At 40.1% G+C, this 18,542-nt stretch overlaps 1 protein-coding gene and 2 long non-coding RNA genes across 3 annotated transcripts in view; 2 read left to right on the top strand and 1 right to left on the bottom strand.

The window, feature by feature from the left end:
* The window catches only part of LOC122929142, a 43,242-nt gene extending 41,650 nt beyond the window's left edge, over window positions 1-1,592 (top strand). The window contains exon 3 of the long non-coding RNA XR_006387963.1: window positions 982-1,592. This is a non-coding gene — a long non-coding RNA (uncharacterized LOC122929142). The remainder of the gene's footprint in view (window positions 1-981) is intronic.
* LOC122926363 overlaps window positions 1-18,542 on the bottom strand; it is a 504,077-nt gene that overhangs the window by 363,250 nt on the left and 122,285 nt on the right. The window lies entirely within an intron of this gene.
* On the top strand, window positions 3,701-8,129 carry LOC122929141. The gene is made up of 5 exons (XR_006387962.1): window positions 3,701-5,637; window positions 6,009-6,128; window positions 6,309-6,465; window positions 6,934-7,044; window positions 7,115-8,129. It is a non-coding gene; the product is annotated as an uncharacterized LOC122929141 (long non-coding RNA).

The raw sequence follows: 18,542 nt of genomic DNA on the forward strand, positions 1-18,542 counted from the left end.
TAAGGTCAAAATGCTTACATTATCCTTAGACCAATTCCCTGAGGGTGTAGTTTCCGAAATGGGGATTCTATTATTTTTTCTCATATATTTTGGCATCTCAAGACCTCTGCAAACCTGACATGGTGCATAAAAAAACACTCAAGCTGCTCAGGTGTCTCGGTCAAGTTACAGACTAAGTTCATAATGTGACCTTTGTTTCACTGTTAAAAATAATTAAAATTAAAAATCTGCCCAAAATTTACATTTTTAAATTTCCCTTGTAATTTGTATGAATTCCTGTGAAACACCTTGAGAGTTAAAAAAAATAAAAAATACTTCCTAAATACCGTCTTAAATACTGTACTTTCATGAGTGCATCCTCCATGAAAGCTGCTTCAGAATTGAACCCTAAAAGATTTTGGAAATTTTCTTAAAAATTTTAAAGATTGCTCCCAATGTCCTCCCAACTGACAGTACATTTAACCCTCTCCCCTTGCAGGCATTTTGGGCATTAGTAACCAAGGAATTTTTATTTTTTCAGTTTTTGATTGTCACCTTAAAAGAGCTATAACATTTTAATTTTTCCATCAATGCAGCTCTATGAGGGCTTATGTTTGAGAGACAAGTTGTAGTTTTTAATGACACCATTTTGGGGTACTGTTGAGGAAGGGTAGAGATGCATGCATATATATATACATATATGCAAACACGTGCATGCATGTATGATATATATGCATGCATTAATGTTCACTTTAGGGGAGGATGTGTGCAGATGTGCCCAGCATCTGCGCACATCTGCCCTTAGTGGCCCACAGGGGCTCATGGTGGCCCCTGTGGGAAATACGTGGTCCCTGGAAGCCGTGCCCCCTAATAATCCCCCTTATAATATATATAGGGCTGTGGCCCCTTATGTACATGTGTGTGTGTATATATATATATATGTGTGTGTTTAGGATATATATGTATATATAACTGTGCCTCCCCGACACCTTCCCCTCACAGAAGCGGCACCTCCAGGAAGGAAGAGGATGCAGGCAGCAAGGCGCTGAACAGTCAGCCCCAGGAGGAGACCGAGCACACAGGCTGTACGGAGCAATCAGCCCCCCCCTCTGGAATGCCGGCTGGCTAAGTATCGCTTCCTGGTTAACCCCTGCACCCCTATTCCTGCTGCCCTGATACACTTGCAGCACAGAACCCCTAATATGCTGCCCTGCCTCAGCATGAACCCCTGCTGAGACCCTGGCAGACCTCTTCAGTAGTAACCCCCTCACTGCCAGTCCCCTGTTAACCCCTTCAGTACCCTGTTCCCCTACTCTGCCCTGAGACCCCTGCATTCTGCCCTGCAAGTCCCTGCAGAGCATTAACTCCTACATTACCCTGTGTTCCTTGGTCTGCAGGCATTAACCCCTGCAGTGCCACAATTGTGTGATTAACCCTCGTCATACCCCATAGGGATAGTATAGAACCAGGTGGGTGGGTTGCTAATATTCGTATGTGTGTATGATGTATAGTTAGTTTATAGGTGGACATTGGGAATTGTGTAGTGTAGTTTAGTATTGTATATTTAGTGCTGTATTGTTAGTGTATTGCGTGCTTAGTGTGTTAGGCATTAATAAATACTGTGTTTCATGTACTACTATCTGTGTAACGTGTAGTTATTAGCGATAGTTAGTTTAGCAAGGCGCATGCAGCTAGCGTAGTGATTAGCGTACAGTATAGCGAAAGTATTGTGTTATTGTTATATAAAGGTATAAATAGGCGGAGTCATCAATAGACGGCCCCTCCTATTTATGAATATTAATGATCGATATTTGCATAAATATTGGTGATTAAATATTCCCCCTTTACAGGTACACATAACTTACTGATTAACTTTTATTAACTCTTTCTGAGGGGGGATGGGAAAAATAGCACTACTGACACTGAGGTTTTACAATATGTTCTAAGATTTTTCAGCATTAATAACATGATAACTTTATTCTCTTGGTCAGTATGAATACAGCGAGATCAAATACATATAGAATTTTTTTTTTAAAGAAAGTTTTTTGCATCACAGCTTCCCGCATTACCTTTTTATTTTTACACAGCTGTGTGATGGATTGATTTTTCAAATACGTGAAAGGGATTTTATTTTTGCAATTTTTTTCATGGAAAAGGTACATTTTTTCATTTTTTCTAAGTTGGAGAGATTTAAAAATAAAACTTTATTCAACTCTTTTCAAACACTTAGTAGTCCCACAGGGGGATTTTGATATGCTTTCTTTTGATCGCTTCTAAAATTCATTGTACTGGTTATTCCGTACAATACATTATACTGTCAGTGCGTCAGATAGGTACAGCCTGATGGAAAACACCGGAGGCAGGGCTGGGACCTTTATTAGGCTTCTGGCCGTGCACAGACATTGGCCCCCAGCAATTTCATTTGTAGCGATGGCGATGTCTGACAAAGGGCGCTCTCTAAACCACTTAGATGCTGTGGGTGCTATTGACCGCGACATTTAAGGAGTTGAGCAGCCGGGATAAGCACTACTGTTGGCCCAGGCTGTTAGAGAAGGAGTCTGGCTCTCACGTAGGAGCTGAGCCCCCATTCTCAGACCCGTGCAGAGCTTATTTTAGGCCACCATAAAAAGTCAAAGACCTAGAATAAAGCCTATCAATGATCATATATTGGTGGTCATGAAGGGGTTAAAAAAGGCCCAAATAGACATATGGTGAATGTTAATTATCCTCTTATTTGTGGTATAACTATCAGTCTTCAAAATTGCATTTTTTTTCCCCATTGTCCAAATATTTCAGATTTTGATCTCAACCAAATTTTACAACTAACATGAAGTACAACGTGTCACTAAAAAGCTCAAGAATCAATTGGAAGTAAAAATGTTCTAAAGTAATTATTACATGACACCATAGATTTGAGAAATGGGACTTCATCCTCAAGTCCAGAATTGGCTGCGTCCTAGAGGAATCTATAGGACAGAAGAGGACTCACACTTACCTCTCCACAGCTGGGACAGGGTAACGGCTGCCAGAAGTATCCATAGATTACAGATGCTTCTATGCGTCATCCCGACCAAGATCTTATCGATAGTTTAAAAACCCTGAATAGAACAACTGCGTGTTCGAAACTTAAAAGAAGTTACTTTGAAGGGAACCTGTCACCAGTTTCCAACCCCAAGTTTTATCGCTATCCTGAGATAGGTCTCCCCCACCCGAATCATCCTAGGTTCATTTTTATTTTAAACACCGCTAAGTAATTATGTTACAGTCCACTTTCGGTTTCTTAAACTTATGTAAATTAACTGCTTACGTCATAATTTCCCATTTCTAACCCCACCTCACGTTACATGATTGATAGAATCTAAAGATCCTACCCTGCTCCCAAATTCACGTCCGAAATCTGCCTTTCCTGTCTGCCTCCTGTATCAGCACCGAGTCTAATATCGCGCCTCAGAGGTTCGGGGCAGTGTTATCATTCCTGCTTCCTCTGACATGTGCTCTAAATCCAGGAGCAGTAAATAATCATCTGAGCAGAACTGCCCAGTGTCACATATCGCTCTGCTGTGTCGGATGAGGAGCATGCCTGCTGTTATTAACCCCTGCATTCCTGCACAGCAGTGCCAGCCATGTGGGAGCATGCCTGCTATTAACCCCCTGCATTCCTGCACAGCAGTGCCAGCCATGTGGGAGCATGCCTGCTGTTATTAACCCCCTGCAATCCTGCACAGCAGTGCCAGCCATGTGGGAGCATGCCTGCTGTTATTAACCCCTGCAATCCTGCACAGCAGTGCCAGCCATGTGGGAGCATACCTGCTGTTATTAACCCCCTGCATTCCTGCACAGCTGTGCCAGCCATGTGGGAGCATGCCTGCTGTTATTAACCCTCTGCATTCCTGCACTGCAGTGCCAGCCATGTGGGAGCATGCCTGCTGTTATTAACCCCCTGCAATCCTGCACTGCAGTGCCAGCAATGTGGGAGCATACCTGCTGTTATTAACCCCCTGCATTCCTGCACAGCAGTGCCAGCCATGTGGGAGCATGCCTGCTGTTATTAACCCCCTGTATTCCTGCACAGCAGTGCCAGCCATGTGGGAGCATGCCTGCTGTTATTAACCCCCTGCATTCCTGCACTGCAGTGCCAGCCATGTGGGAGCATGCCTGCTGTTATTAACCCCCTGCATTCCTGCACTGCAGTGCCAGCCATTTGGGAGCATGCCTGCTGTTATTAACCCCCTGCAATCCTGCACTGCAGTGCCAGCCATTTGGGAGCATGCCTGCTGTTATTAACCCCCTGCAATCCTGCACAGCAGTGCCAGCCATGTGGGAGCATGCCTGCTGTTATTAACCCCCTGCATTCCTGCACAGCAGTGCCAGCCATGTGGGAGCATGCCTGCTGTTATTAACCCTTGCATTCCTGCACTGCAGTGCCAGCCATGTGGGAGCATGCCTGCTGTTATTAACCCTTGCATTCCTGCACAGCAGTGCCAGCCATGTGGGAGCATGCCTGCTGTTATTAACCCCCTGCATTCCTGCACAGCAGTGCCAGCCATGTGGGAGCATGCCTGCTGTTATTAACCCTTGCATTCCTGTACAGCAGTGCCAGCCATGTGGGAGCATGCCTGCTGTTATTAACCCCCTGCATTCCTGCACAGCACTGCCAGCCATGTGGGAGCATGCCTGCTGTTATTAACCCTTGCATTCCTGCACAGCAGTGCCAGCCATGTGGGAGCATGCCTGCTGTTATTAACCCTTGCATTCCTGTACAGCAGTGCCAGCCATGTGGGAGCATGCCTGCTTTTATTAACCCCCTGCATTCCTGCACAGCACTGCCAGCCATGTGGGAGCATGCCTGCTGTTATTAACCCCCTGCATTCATGCACAGCAGTGCCAGCCATGTGGGAGCATGCCTGCTGTTATTAACCCTTGCATTCCTGTACAGCAGTGCCAGCCATGTGGGAGCATGCCTGCTGTTATTAACCCCCTGCATTCCTGCACAGCACTGCCAGCCATGTGGGAGCATGCCTGCTGTTATTAACCCTTGCATTCCTGCACAGCAGTGCCAGCCATGTGGGAGCATGCCTGCTGTTATTAACCCTTGCATTCCTGTACAGCAGTGCCAGCCATGTGGGAGCATGCCTGCTGTTATTAACCCCCTGCATTCCTGCACAGCACTGCCAGCCATGTGGGAGCATGCCTGCTGTTATTAACCCTTGCATTCCTGCACAGCAGTGCCAGCCATGTGGGAGCATGCCTGCTGTTATTAACCCTTGCATTCCTCCGCCTGCACTGCAGTGCCATGTGTGACAGAGCAGTAGAGTCATAGCTGTTAACCTAAACAAGTTGATTTTATTTTTCATCCTCAGAAAGAGGTGAAGTGTTATACAGGCACTAAGCTTGGAAAAACTACTCTGAATGGGGCAATTTGTTTCCTACATATCAATACGTTAAATATACTTGTTCCTGTAATGTAAATATCCTACAATGATGGTGTTTCTCTATATACGGATTTGTAAAAATGTATAATTCAAAAAATGATAGCTAATTTTAATAACTAACTCCATCTCAATTTTATTCCGCAGACTTTAAAAAATGGACTCTAATGGAAACTATGACTTGTTGACCAACGTCAACACATTTCATAATCTTAATCTATCACCTAATGTAAGTGTAGAAATTACATACATTTTTAATCAATCTTATTGATTAAAGGGAACGTTTCATCTGGATTTTGTGCATAGAGCTGGGGACATGGGTTGCTAGATTGCCGCTAGCACATCCGCAATACCCAGTCCCCATAGCTCTCTGTGCTCTTATTATGTACGTGAGAGGAGTCGGGGACAGGACTCATCTCAGGTTAATTTGCATATGTATCAAATCTTTTTTTTTTTACACAATAAAAGCACACAGAGCTAGGGGGACTGGGTATTGCGGATGTGGAAACGGCCATCTAGCAACCCATGTTCTCAGCTCTATGCACAAAATCCCGGTTGACCGGTTCCCTTTAAAAAAAAAAAAATTTTTTTTTTTTAAAGGATAATTCTTCTCTCGTGCTGTTGCATGAAAAAGATGAGACATCTCATGAAATGGAAACTTTGGAATCTTATTCATTGGAGACACTGTTCGAGAACAACAATGAGCTACAGGTACTTTTAGTAAGTCATCATGCTCATCTTTGCTTGCATTTTTTGTTAAAAATTGTATTTTAATGTATGTAAATAAGCCTCTAGGAGCAACAGGGGCATTGCCATTGCAGAGACAGCTGAGTCCGTTGATCCTAAAAGCAAATTTGCATATATTAAATCTTTTTTTTTTTTTTTTTTTTACTCAATGAGGGCACATATGAACATGGTACCAACACAGATGCCTTCAGCTTCCGAGCGCACATGTAACCATCCGGAACTTTCATCGGAGCAATCGGGGTGTTGCTGTTATACTAAGAGAATCTGCTCTATTTAAAACTACAGTTCCGTCTGCAATTCGTTAAACACGGTATGCATGATGACTAGGGATGAGCTAATCGACTTTGGTTGCTTGATACAAATGTGATTCACATACAACTTATTTGTAATACTATATGGATTTCCCGCTCCACACAGTAATAGAATGTCTTGGCTAAGATTGAGCCAAATCATTGTAATACATACAGTATAGTCACCCATAGTGCTGAATTTTTTTACTCACTAGCCATTCCAATTTAAGTGTATGTACTGTAGGTGCAGTCTTTCTCTATTCCTAATGCCCGGTTGCTACTGCAATAGGATATTTCATACCTAAAACAATTATTTTTCTTAATAAAGTGAACAAAAATCTACTTGTGACCAAAAAAACTGCATTAATATCAAAAACCATCTTACAAAAAGTTAGCCATTTTAATTGGCACTAATATTCTTTAAATGGTCCTTTCAAATCTGAACTGCATAACCTATTATATTTTTTTCTATCATTTTTCTAAAACAGTCTAGTAATTTGGTTATTGAACAAGAACAAGTCCCTGGATCATCTAGCGCATTATTTAATGTAACAATCCGAGAACATAAAAGTCTAATAACCGTCAATAAGAAGCAAGAAGTAAGTTTTTTATCTAAATCTTTGTTAATTTTTATATTTATATGACAATGTTTTTTTTTTTTTTCTACAGATCAAAAAAATACAAAAAAAACTTTGTGAAAAATATTCCGGTGAAGCGCAAAATTCATCTTGTTTTCCTCATAACCCACTTGCAATTGACAATGCACGTTATATTGAATTCAACTGTCCGGCCATTGAAGGCGATTGGTGCAAGTGCCATGAATGTATACCTATGTCTACCAATCTGGAATCCATATGCTATCAGGTAGTAGAAAACGCAGTAAAATATATGTCAAACATTAATTGTATCAGTCAGCATGAATTTTTTTCTATTTTCTGTAATCGTGTAGAAACAGTAAACATTACTCAACAAATAATTGGTGATGTTAGAAGACCACCTCCGAGGAAAGAAAAAAACTGGTTTAAATTTTTTTTTAAGTTTTTGAATTTTTATATATATATATATATATATATATATATATGTATATAGAGAGAGGCATATGACAGTAGATATGTCAGTACGAAACCGGTGGAACAGTTACGTGTGTCTAGCTGGTGAATGCACCTTTATTTGCACCGTATTAAAATTTTCTATATTTTCATAAAATAAATCAATTACAAATCAATGCAGAATAGCCTATGGAAGCAACGGGACCGGTATTCTCGGACTCTGAGCCCAGCCACACCCACTGTGAAGGAGCCCAGTACCGCCCCGCAACCTCCAAATCTCCTCCTTGCTCCCCACAGTGGATGTAGCTGGGCTCAGAGTCAGTTGGACTCATCTCCTGGGCTGTGTTGTCCTCTTTGAATATTTGAACATGCTATGCCCATTGACATATCTGCTGTTTGGCCATGGGAATCTAACTGTTGACTCCGCAGCTGTTACAGACAGAGAGAGAGATTAAGCTATTGGTGTAATGCTAAAGACAGAATATTTCTCAGATTGTCTGGTCATTCAATGGCCATTCTCACCAATCAGTTATCATAAAGCTCCGGAGTGGAACACCTCTGAAGTAAAGGGAACCGGTCATGAACTTTATGCTGCCCTAACTCAGAGCAGCATAAAGTAGGGACAGACATGATGATTTTAGCGATGTGGTCACTCAAGAGTTACAAGTAAGTGGTCATCCAAGAGACAGCATCATAATCATTGAAGCACAGACCTCGAAAAGATTTAAATCTACCTGAGAAGAGTCAGAGTTATTTGTCAGCTTCAACTCACCCAACCCATCTTCTGATGATTGACAGTCTTTTCCTTACTTTTCTCCCTAAAAGACAACTGGCAGTCATCAGCAGATGGGAGGGGAGATCATGAGCTTCTGAATAACTCTTACTTTTTTCTTGTAGATCTGACTCTTTTCAAGGCCTCGTCTGCAACGATTATGATGCTTGTTCTCGGGAATTACTTGCTTTTGGCTCATTAATGACATACGACTGCAATCAGCGCATCGGTCCTCTTTAAGTTTTTTCAGATAAAGTCCTCTGTGTTGGCCCCATATTCTTAATGTGCTAGCATTACATTCATTTTTTTACACCATTCACTAGAGGATCTTGATAAAACATGGTCATCAACATAAAAAAGAGGCTATAATCCATGTTTTATTATCCTGCAACCTCTCTAGGGAGCTTTAGATCACAAAAACTGGATGACCTGTTACATGTGAACATAGCAGCTGAAGTCCTGTTGGTCCTATGTTAAAGGGAACCTGTCACCGGGATTTTGTGTATAGAGCTGAGGACATGGTTTGCAGGATGGCTGCTAGCACATCCGCAATACCCAGTCCCCATAGCTCTGTGTGCTTTTATTGTGTAAAAAAAAACAATTTAATACATATGCCAATTAACCTGAGATGAGGCTGTGTGTGAGATGAGTGAGGGACAGGACTTATCTCAGGGCAATTTGGATATGTATCAAATAGTTTTATTTAAACAAAATAAAAGCACACAGAGCTATGGGAACTGGGTATTGCCGATGTGCTAGCGGCCATCTAGCAACCCATGTCCTTAGCTCTATACCCAAAATCCCGGTGACAAAGTCCCCATAGCTCTGTGTGCTTTTATTTTGTTAAAAAAAAACATATCCAAATTATCCGGAAATGAGTCCTGTATGTGAGATGAGTCAGGGACAGGACCCTTCTCAGGTTAATTTTCATATGTATCAAATTTGTGTTTTTTTTTTTACACAATAAAAGCACACAGGGCTATGGGGACTAAGTATTGCGGATGTGCTAGCAGCTATCTAGCAACCCATGTCCTCAGCTCTATACACAAAATCCTGTTAACAGCATCCCTTTAAAGAGAACCGGTCACCTGGATTTTGGGTACAGAGCTGAGGACATGGGCTGCTAGATCGCCGCTAGCAGATCCGCAATACCCAGTCCCCATAGCTCTCTGTGCTCTTATTGTGTCAAAAAAACTATTTTATAGATATGTACATTATCCTTAGATGATTCCTGTCTCCTCCATGCTTGAGAGATGATTCCAGCGTAGTCTGACTCGTAGCCCAGCCACGTCCACTGTGAAGGATCCCAGCACCGCCCCGCATCCTCCGAATTTCCTTCTTGCATCCCGATGTCACAAAGCTAGAGCGCCATAATCTCGCGATGCGTGAACTAGTGGATGTGCAGTTCTTTCACTGAGGCTGATACCAGCACAGGGAAGGAACACTATGTCGACACTGCGCATGAGCTAGCTCCCGCATCAGAAAATTACATCGCTCTAGCTTTGTGACGTCGGGGAGCAGGGAGGAGATTCGGAGTATGCAGGGCTGTGCTGGGCTCCTTCACGCTGGGCGTAGCTGGGCTCCGGAAATGTAAGTAGCCTAATTTACATATCTATAAAATTGTTTTTAAGGCACAATAAAAGCACACAGAGCTATGGGGACTGGATATTGCGGATGTGCTAGGAGCAATCTAGCAGCCCATGTCCTTAGCTCTATACACAAAATCCGTTCTGTTAATGTTACATACACCGCGAGAAAAAGACACCTACAGGTCCTTCTAAAAAAATTAGCATATTGTGATAAAGTTCATTATTTTCTGTAATGTACTGATAAACATTAGACTTTCATATATTTTAGATTCATTACACACCAACTGAAGTAGTTCAAGCCTTTTATTGTTTTAATATTGATGATTTTGGCATACAGCTCATGAAAACCCAAATTTCCTATCTAAAAAAATTAGCATATCATGAAAAGGTTCTCTAAACAAGCTATTAACCTAATCATCTGAATCAACTAATTAACTCTAAACACCTGCAAAAGATTCCTGAGGCTTTTAAAAACTCCCAGCCTGGTTCCTTACTCAAAACCGCAATCATGGGTCAGACTGCCGACCTGACTGCTGTCCAGAAGGCCATCATTGACACCCTCAAGCAAGAGGGTAAGACACAGAAAGAAATTTCTGAACGAATAGGCTGTTCCCAGAGTGCTGTATCAAGGCCCCTCAGTGGGAAGTCTGTGGGAAGGAAAAAGTGTGGCAGAAAACGCTGCACAACGAGAAGAGGTGACCGGACCCTGAGGAAGATTGTGGAGAAGGACCAATTCCAGACCTTGGGGGACCTGCGGAAGCAGTGGAATGAGTCTGGAGTAGAAACATCCAGAGCCCCCGTGTACAGGCGTGTGCAGGAAATGGGCTACAGGTGCCGCATTCCCCAGAAACAGCGGCAGAAGCGCCTGACCTGGGCTACAGAGAAGCAGCACTGGACTGTTGCTCAGTGGTCCAAAGTACTTTTTTCGGATGAAAGCAAATTTTGCATGTCATTCGGAAATCAAGGTGCCAGAGTCTGGAGGAAGACTGGGGAGAGGGAAATGCCAAAATGCCTGAAGTCCAGTGTCAAGTACCCACAGTCAGTGATGGTCTGGGTGCCATGTCAGCTGCTGGTGTTGGTCCACTGTGTTTTATCAAGGGCAGGGTCAATGCAGCCGCTATCAGGAGATTTTGGAGCACTTCATGTTTCCATCTGCTGAAAAGCTTTATAGAGATGAAGATGTCATTTTTCAGCACGACCTGGCACCTGCTCACAGTGCCAACACCACTGGTAAATGGTTTACTGACCATGGTATTACTGGGCTCAATTGGCCTGCCAACTCTCCTGACCTGAACCCCATACAGAATCTGTGGGATATTGGGAAGAGAAAGTTGAGAGACGCAAGACCCAACACTCTGGATGAGCTTAAGGCCGCTATCGAAGCATCCTGGGCCTCCATAACACCTCAGCAGTGCCACAGGCTGATTGCCTCCATGCCACGCCGCAGTGAAGCATCCTGGGCCTCCATAACACCTCAGCAGTGCCACAGTCTGATTGCCTCCATGCCACGCCGCATTGAAGCAGTAGTTTCTGCAAAAGGATTCCCGACCAAGTACTGAGTGCAGAACTGAACATAATTATTTGAAGGTTGACTTTTTTTGTATTAAAAACACTTTTCTTTTATTGGTCGGATGAAATATGCAAATTTTTTTAGATAGGAAATTTGGGTTTTCATGAGCTGTATGCCAAAATCATCAATATTAAAACAATAAAAGGCTTGAACTACTTCAGTTGTGTGTAATGAATCTAAAATATATGAAAGTCTAATGTTTATCAGTACATTACAGAAAATAATGAACTTTATCACAATATGCTAAATTTTTTTAGAAGGACCTGTATATTAGCCTATACATTTTTTGCTTGAGAAAATAAGTCTTCTTGCTGCATTTGACTGGTAGTTTGTGGGGGCACACAGTCAGATTCAACAGCGTTAAAAAAATATACTAACCCCAGAATTTGCATTACTTTTGCTGTATACCATCTAATTTGACCTATCTATCAAGGATATCTACCATCTATCAAGGTCTATATATTGAAGTCTACATATCCGATTTTTCCAAAAATGTCAATTTTGTAACTGACTTATTTTTTTATGTTTTTACTTCAATATGGGTCATTTAAACCAGATATTTGTTGTAAAATCTGGATATACTTGAATAAACAAAAAATTGTTTTAATCAAACACATTGTTGTCTCATAAATGAATGCAAAGACACAGTAATAATTTCTATTTTTTTTTATTTTTTTGCACAAATAAGCACAATAAAATGTAATCAAATAAAGTCAGTTTACAAACCCTTATCAATAAAAAAATTAAATAATTGAAAATCTAAAGGGTGTTATTTTTTAATCTACTTACTTTTTATACATTACATTTATTCATATCAATATTAAATTTAATAGCTCATGTAATGTTAACATTAATTTACTAAAACTGGTAAATAGGGTAAATCTGAATTTGCAAATTAAAGGAGTTGGTCACAATCATTAATACTAATTAAATATTTTCATAGAGAATTTGATTTGGAATATAATAGATTTAAAATTGGTATTTATTTTTTAAAGAGGATCTTTCATGGGTCCAAAAAAATAAGAACTAAGTAGAAGGCTACATAGAGCGTCGCCCAGGGATCTTAGTGCACTTCCAATTTTTTTTTTTTTACCAAAAATTGGGTAAAAATTAACACTAAAAAGTATTTTGTGAATACTAATGAGTAGTTGCTTTATTATGTAAGCGTACATTAGTTACGGAGGCCACGAACGTGTTGAAGACTACGATCAGAGGTTTTATTGCGGACCAAACACATTGTGGTTAGTGTCAATGTCAGTTTGGAGAGTCTGATCTAAGGTCTTATTGAGTTATTATTGTGTCGTGATCAGAGAATTAATTCTGTGTCTCAATAATAATGGTGTTTTGATAGGGCTTTGATCTGCGGTCTAATTTTAATTTTGTTCAGCTACACGGTCTAATATATAATTTATTTGTAATCGACCTCCTATAAAACATTTTTTCATTGTATGAGTCAGTGCCAATTGGGTCTAAAATGTTATTTTTTAGGGATATACAATTCTACCTATATTTTTGAACTAATTTTAAATTAAACAAAAAATTCTAATATAAATGGAAACCTGGCAAAAGGATTATAAATAGTTGATTTGGTTATTTATAGTTAATGAATGATTTAAATATATTATTTTTCCAATTGTATTTTTATTTTCATAATTTTTTATATTTTTTTTTGTGGTAATTTATCAAATAATTACCTCCAACAAACTCTTCCTGAAAACCTGTAAAGAGAAAAAAAATCTAAATTAACAATTAAATCAGTTCTAAGCAGGACTAAATTACAGTTTTGGCTATTGAGTGCAATGGTGGGAGACAGTTCTTGGCGGTCTGCCATGTTAACACAAATATCATATTATTGATCAAGCAACAGTGACAGAAGCTCTGCATCCTTCTATCATTTTAAAAATGGCTGCATATTTAGCAATGTTTAAATGAGGAGATGTTCAATCGTTTATGTGTCTTGTGGCCAAATCCAGTTGAAAGTAATGATGAAATGTATGTCAAACTATGTTGATCTGTTTGCCTGTGATAAGTATTTGTTTAGAGGAGTGAAAGCGATGTTGAAGCACACACAAATCTCATTTAACAATGAGCTATGTAGACCAGATTTCATAAGAATACAAATCCATTGCCATTATTTACCTAATAATAAAATTGTAGGGGATAGGGGATGACGAATTGAATCTATTTAAAAATAAAATAAATAAAAAAACATTTTTTTTAGATTAAAGATTTTTCATATAGGCATAAAATGTGAAGATTTTTTTTTAATAACAGTATAAATATAAACTTCAAAATCAATAACACTTAAAGGGGTTATCCAAGACAATGAAATGCCTAAGGCCTATTGCACACGACCGTATGGCTTTTTCAGTGTTTTGCGGTCCGTTTTTCATGGATCCGTTGTTCCGTTTTTTGTTTCCGTTGTGTTTCCGTTTCTGTTCCGTTTTTCCGTTCCGTTTTTCCGTATGGCATATACAGTATACAGTAATTACATAGATAAAATTGGGCTGGGCATAACATTTTCAATAGATGGTTCAGGAAAAAACGGAACGGAAACGGAAGATATACGGATGCATTTCCGTATGTGTTCCGTTTTTTTTGCGGATCTATTGACTTGAATGGAGCCACGGACTGTGATTTGCGGGCAATAATAGGACATGTTCTATGTTGAAACAGAACGGAAAAACGGAAATACGGAAACGGAATGCATACGGAGTACATTCCGTTTTTTTGCGGAACCATTTAAATGAATGGTTCCGTATAGGGACCGTATACGGAACGCAAAAAACGGCCAGTAAACGGGAAAAAAAAACTGCCGTGTGCAATAGGCCTAACTCCCACCCACTGTGCCCCTCACAATGAATGTACTTATTTGGCTACCCGCGCCACTCCTGTTCCCCGCACCGCCACTTCTACCTGTGCGCTGATGAAAACATTCGGTGTCAAGAGGAACAGCCAATGGCAGGCCAATTAATTTTGATAACGTGCGATTGACCAGTATCTTGTGTATTGTTGCTTTTTAATCTCTTCTTTATTGGGTCTTTCCAAATTGGAAATGTTTGGTCGTAATGAAGGAGTTCTGGAAGACCAATTATGCGATAATTCTCCCTTGGCAATTTTCAACACTGATACAGCCACCTTTTCTAGATATTGGACATTTACTTTATCATAAATGTTTTTAACTATCCACCGATTTTTACCTTTGGGGACTACCAATTTTGTTTGAAATGTTCCTTTGGGTTCAGTGTTTTTTTTCGGACATTTCACTGTGGCCAACTGTCTTCCCACATTATGATTGTGGGAAAGGATAGCAAGCTTGGTCCTTGCCTCCATTGCATCTATTCCGAAATGAATTATTTTAGTACGGTATTTCAAAGCCATACTGTGAAAATTTTCAATAGAACCAGTATGGCGATTGTTTTCTAAGTGAGAAAGATCTGAAATTAGCTGTGGATTACTTACAATTTTTTGTATGGTCAACAAGGGGGCTGTTTCTTTGTTGAGCCAGAATACCTTTTCCTCATCATTTTCCTGGCAAATAGGATCATGCCCACATTGGGTATAAAACTCACCTTCCCACGTGTGCTCATTACAAATATGCTTCAACACAGAAAGCCATCGTTCTTTTAGGTTTTGAACTTCATCATTGCAAGTTTGGATGTCTATCTATTTTATCAATCCATGGTATACACGGAGTGCAGAATTATTAGGCAAGTTGTATTTTAAACATATAGTTTAACAACCATGTTCTCAATGAACCCAAAAAACTCATTAATATCAAAGCTGAATATTTTTGGAAGTAGTTTTTAGTTTGTTTTTAGTTTTAGCTATTTTAGGGGGATATCTGTGTGTGCAGGTGACTATTACTGTGCATAATTATTAGGCAACTTAACAAAAAACAAATATATACCCATTTCAATTATTTATTTTTACCAGTGAAACCAATATAACATCTCAACATTCACAAATATACATTTCTGACATTCAAAAACAAATCAGTGACCAATATAGCCACCTTTCTTTGCAAGGACACTCAAAAGCCTGCCATCCATGGATTCTGTCAGTGTTTTTATCTGTTCACCATCAACATTGCGTGCAGCAGCAACCACAGCCTCCCAGACACTGTTCAGAGAGGTGTACTGTTTTCCCTCCTTGTAAATCTCACATTTGATGATGGACCACAGGTTCTCAATGGGGTTCAGATCAGGTGAACAAGGAGGCCATGTCATTAGATTTTCTTCTTTTATACCCTTTCTTGCCAGCCACGTTGTGGAGTACTTGGACGCGTGTGATGGAGCATTGTCCTGCATGAAAATCATGTTTTTCTTGAAGGATGCAGACTTCTTCCTGTACCACTGCTTGAAGAAGGTGTCTTCCAGAAACTGGCAGTTGGACTGGGAGTTGAGCTTGACTCCATCCTCAACCCGAAAAGGCCCCACAAGCTCATCTTTGATAATACCAGCCCAAACCAGTACTCCACCTCCACCTTGCTGGCGTCTGAGTCGGACTGGAGCTCTCTGCCCTTTACCAATACAGCCACGGGCCCATCCATCTGGCCCATAAAGACTCACTCTCATTTCATCAGTCCATAAAACCTTAGAAAAATCAGTCTTGAGATATTTCTTGGCCCAGTCTTGACATTTCAGCTTGTGTGTCTTGTTCAGTGGTGGTCGTCTTTCAGCCTTTCTTACCTTGGCCATGTCTCTGAGTATTGCACACCTTGTGCTTTTGGGCACTCCAGTGATGTTGCATCTCTGAAATATGGCCAAACTGGTGGCAAGTGGCATCTTGGCAGCTGCACGCTTGACTTTTCTCAGTTCATGGGCAGTTATTTTGCGCCTTGGTTTTTCCACACGCTTCTTGCGACCCTGTTGACTATTTTGTGCTGCATCCCTACAAGATATCTCACTATTTTTGACTTTTCTGAGCCGGTCAAGTCCTTCTTTTGATCCATTTTGCCAAAGGAAAGGAAGTTGCCTAATAATTATGCACACCTGATATAGGGTGTTGATGTCATTAGACCACACTCCTTCTCATTACAGAGATGCACATCACCTAATATGCTTAATTGGTAGTAGGCTTTCGAGCCTATACAGCTTGGAGTAAGACAACATGCATAAAGAGGATGATGTGGTCAAAATACTCATTTGCCTAATAATTCTGCACTCCCTGTAATTTCCTTTCCAAACTTGTTGCGACTTGATTTTGTCAATTTCTTTTTAATTGACTTGGCATAATGCCACACATAAAATTGATGTTTAATGTTAGAATAATCGGTGCGCATTTTTTTTCTAATCCCAACATGCCGATCCGATGCAAAAATGACTATATTAAAACCATTTGAAATCATTCTATCCATTACAATTTCAAAAGCAAACTTTTCCATAGCAACAGACGATGAGCATTGGGAGCGTTGTACAATTTCAAAGTCTATGACTTTCTCTGTCAAAGTATCGATCAACGTGTAGATGCAGTATTTGGCACTGTGACCTGGACTGTCACATTGCCCATCACCTGCAATACAAAGTGGCTCGTTCTGTAGCTGAACACGTGTTTTACTTTTTTCCTCCTGCCAGGCGAGATCTATTGCAGGGAATAAAAAATTGCTTTGATAACGATAAAACGTTTTTTCAGAAAATGTTACAAGGCCAAGAATGCTAAATAATTCATTAACCTTTTGAAAATTCTGACCACTGAAAAGAATAGATGCTGCCAATAATAAGTTTCCAGAGTAAAAGCTGCCTACCTTAGGTTGTGTCTCCATTATAAAGAATTTATGACCTTGATAACACTTACCTGTTATCCGACAAGAGGATCCAGTGTATATTTTTTAAAAGGACTTTACCGTGTAATTGCATTCTGTAGAATACTGACATTTTACCATATATAGTAAATGGTCTACACAGGACTCAAATATTATCAACTTCTTCTCATTAACTTGGTCTTCTTCCGATGGAGTCTGATACTCTTGAACGCCGAGGTATTTTTCACCATAAATTATTGAAGCAAATCCGACCATTTCAGAATCTTCACATGTATCCGGTGGAATGTAATCCAGATCGCTGTCATGATTTTGTTCTTCATTCGCCAGGATAGACTCTGTAGTAAAGTCCAGTGTTTCTTTGTACTGTTCTTCAATCGGTGAAAGAGTTATTATGTCATCCATAATATTGTCATCCCATTCTGTTTCTTCACTTTTTCTGTAACTTTTGCAAATTGGCACGTTTCTTTTGTGGAGATGAAAATTCATCGGTAGGTTTGATTGTAGTGCTGGTATAGATGTTGGCGGGCATACAATTGCTAATTTTATTGTTGAATCCAATTGAATCCGATTTGGGGCAGTCTACACACACATCAACAAGTTGTTCGGTGTCCGGTCTAAAAATGATTGTAGAGTTTAGCAAGGTGAAATCGGTCTGAGTTGCAATCGAACACTGGTTTTCCGGAATCCAAGGTTTCTAAAACCGAATAAGTATGATCCAGGCTTATTAATATACTTTTTTGAGTTTCCACTGAAGTTGATTCCAAAGGTCTCTTCCTTTTACTCTTCTTTTTCTTTAAGGTATCCAAAATCAAACTATCCCCATCTTCTAGCAAATCAAAAATTGTCGGTTTGGCATCCGGTAACAAAAATTTCCCACTTTGAGTAATCTTGTAGCATTCTGTTTTGAAGTGTAGAGAACACATTCTGTATTTATTAGCTTTGTTTTCTTCAAGTATTTTCATGGCCAAGAGATTCACATTGTCAAAATCAGTTCCGGTTTGTAAAAGCCATTCTTTTATATTATCTATTTTTTTAGGAAAGGGATGCAAAATTATGTTTGGATCCTGTTCCTTTCGCCCTGTTTTACTAAGACAATTGGAGATGACGCACTAAGGCATTTTATAAATTTTAATTTTTCTGTAAAGAACAAAGAGAATACAAATTAATTACGGAACAAATCAAAATAACATTACAAAGAAGATTTGTAACTGTGACACTAGTAGAGCAGTTTTTGGTGCTTCGTGCTGTTGCCATCATTGCCGAAAAAAATACTTATGTTAAAATATGTAAAAATTGATCCTCTAGATGCAGGGGGGTGTTGGTGTTAGACCTAGAAGCTCTGATCTCTCAGCA

This window comes from Bufo gargarizans, chromosome 2 (assembly GCF_014858855.1).
Source record: "Bufo gargarizans isolate SCDJY-AF-19 chromosome 2, ASM1485885v1, whole genome shotgun sequence".
NCBI classification, from domain to species: Eukaryota; Metazoa; Chordata; class Amphibia; order Anura; family Bufonidae; genus Bufo; species Bufo gargarizans.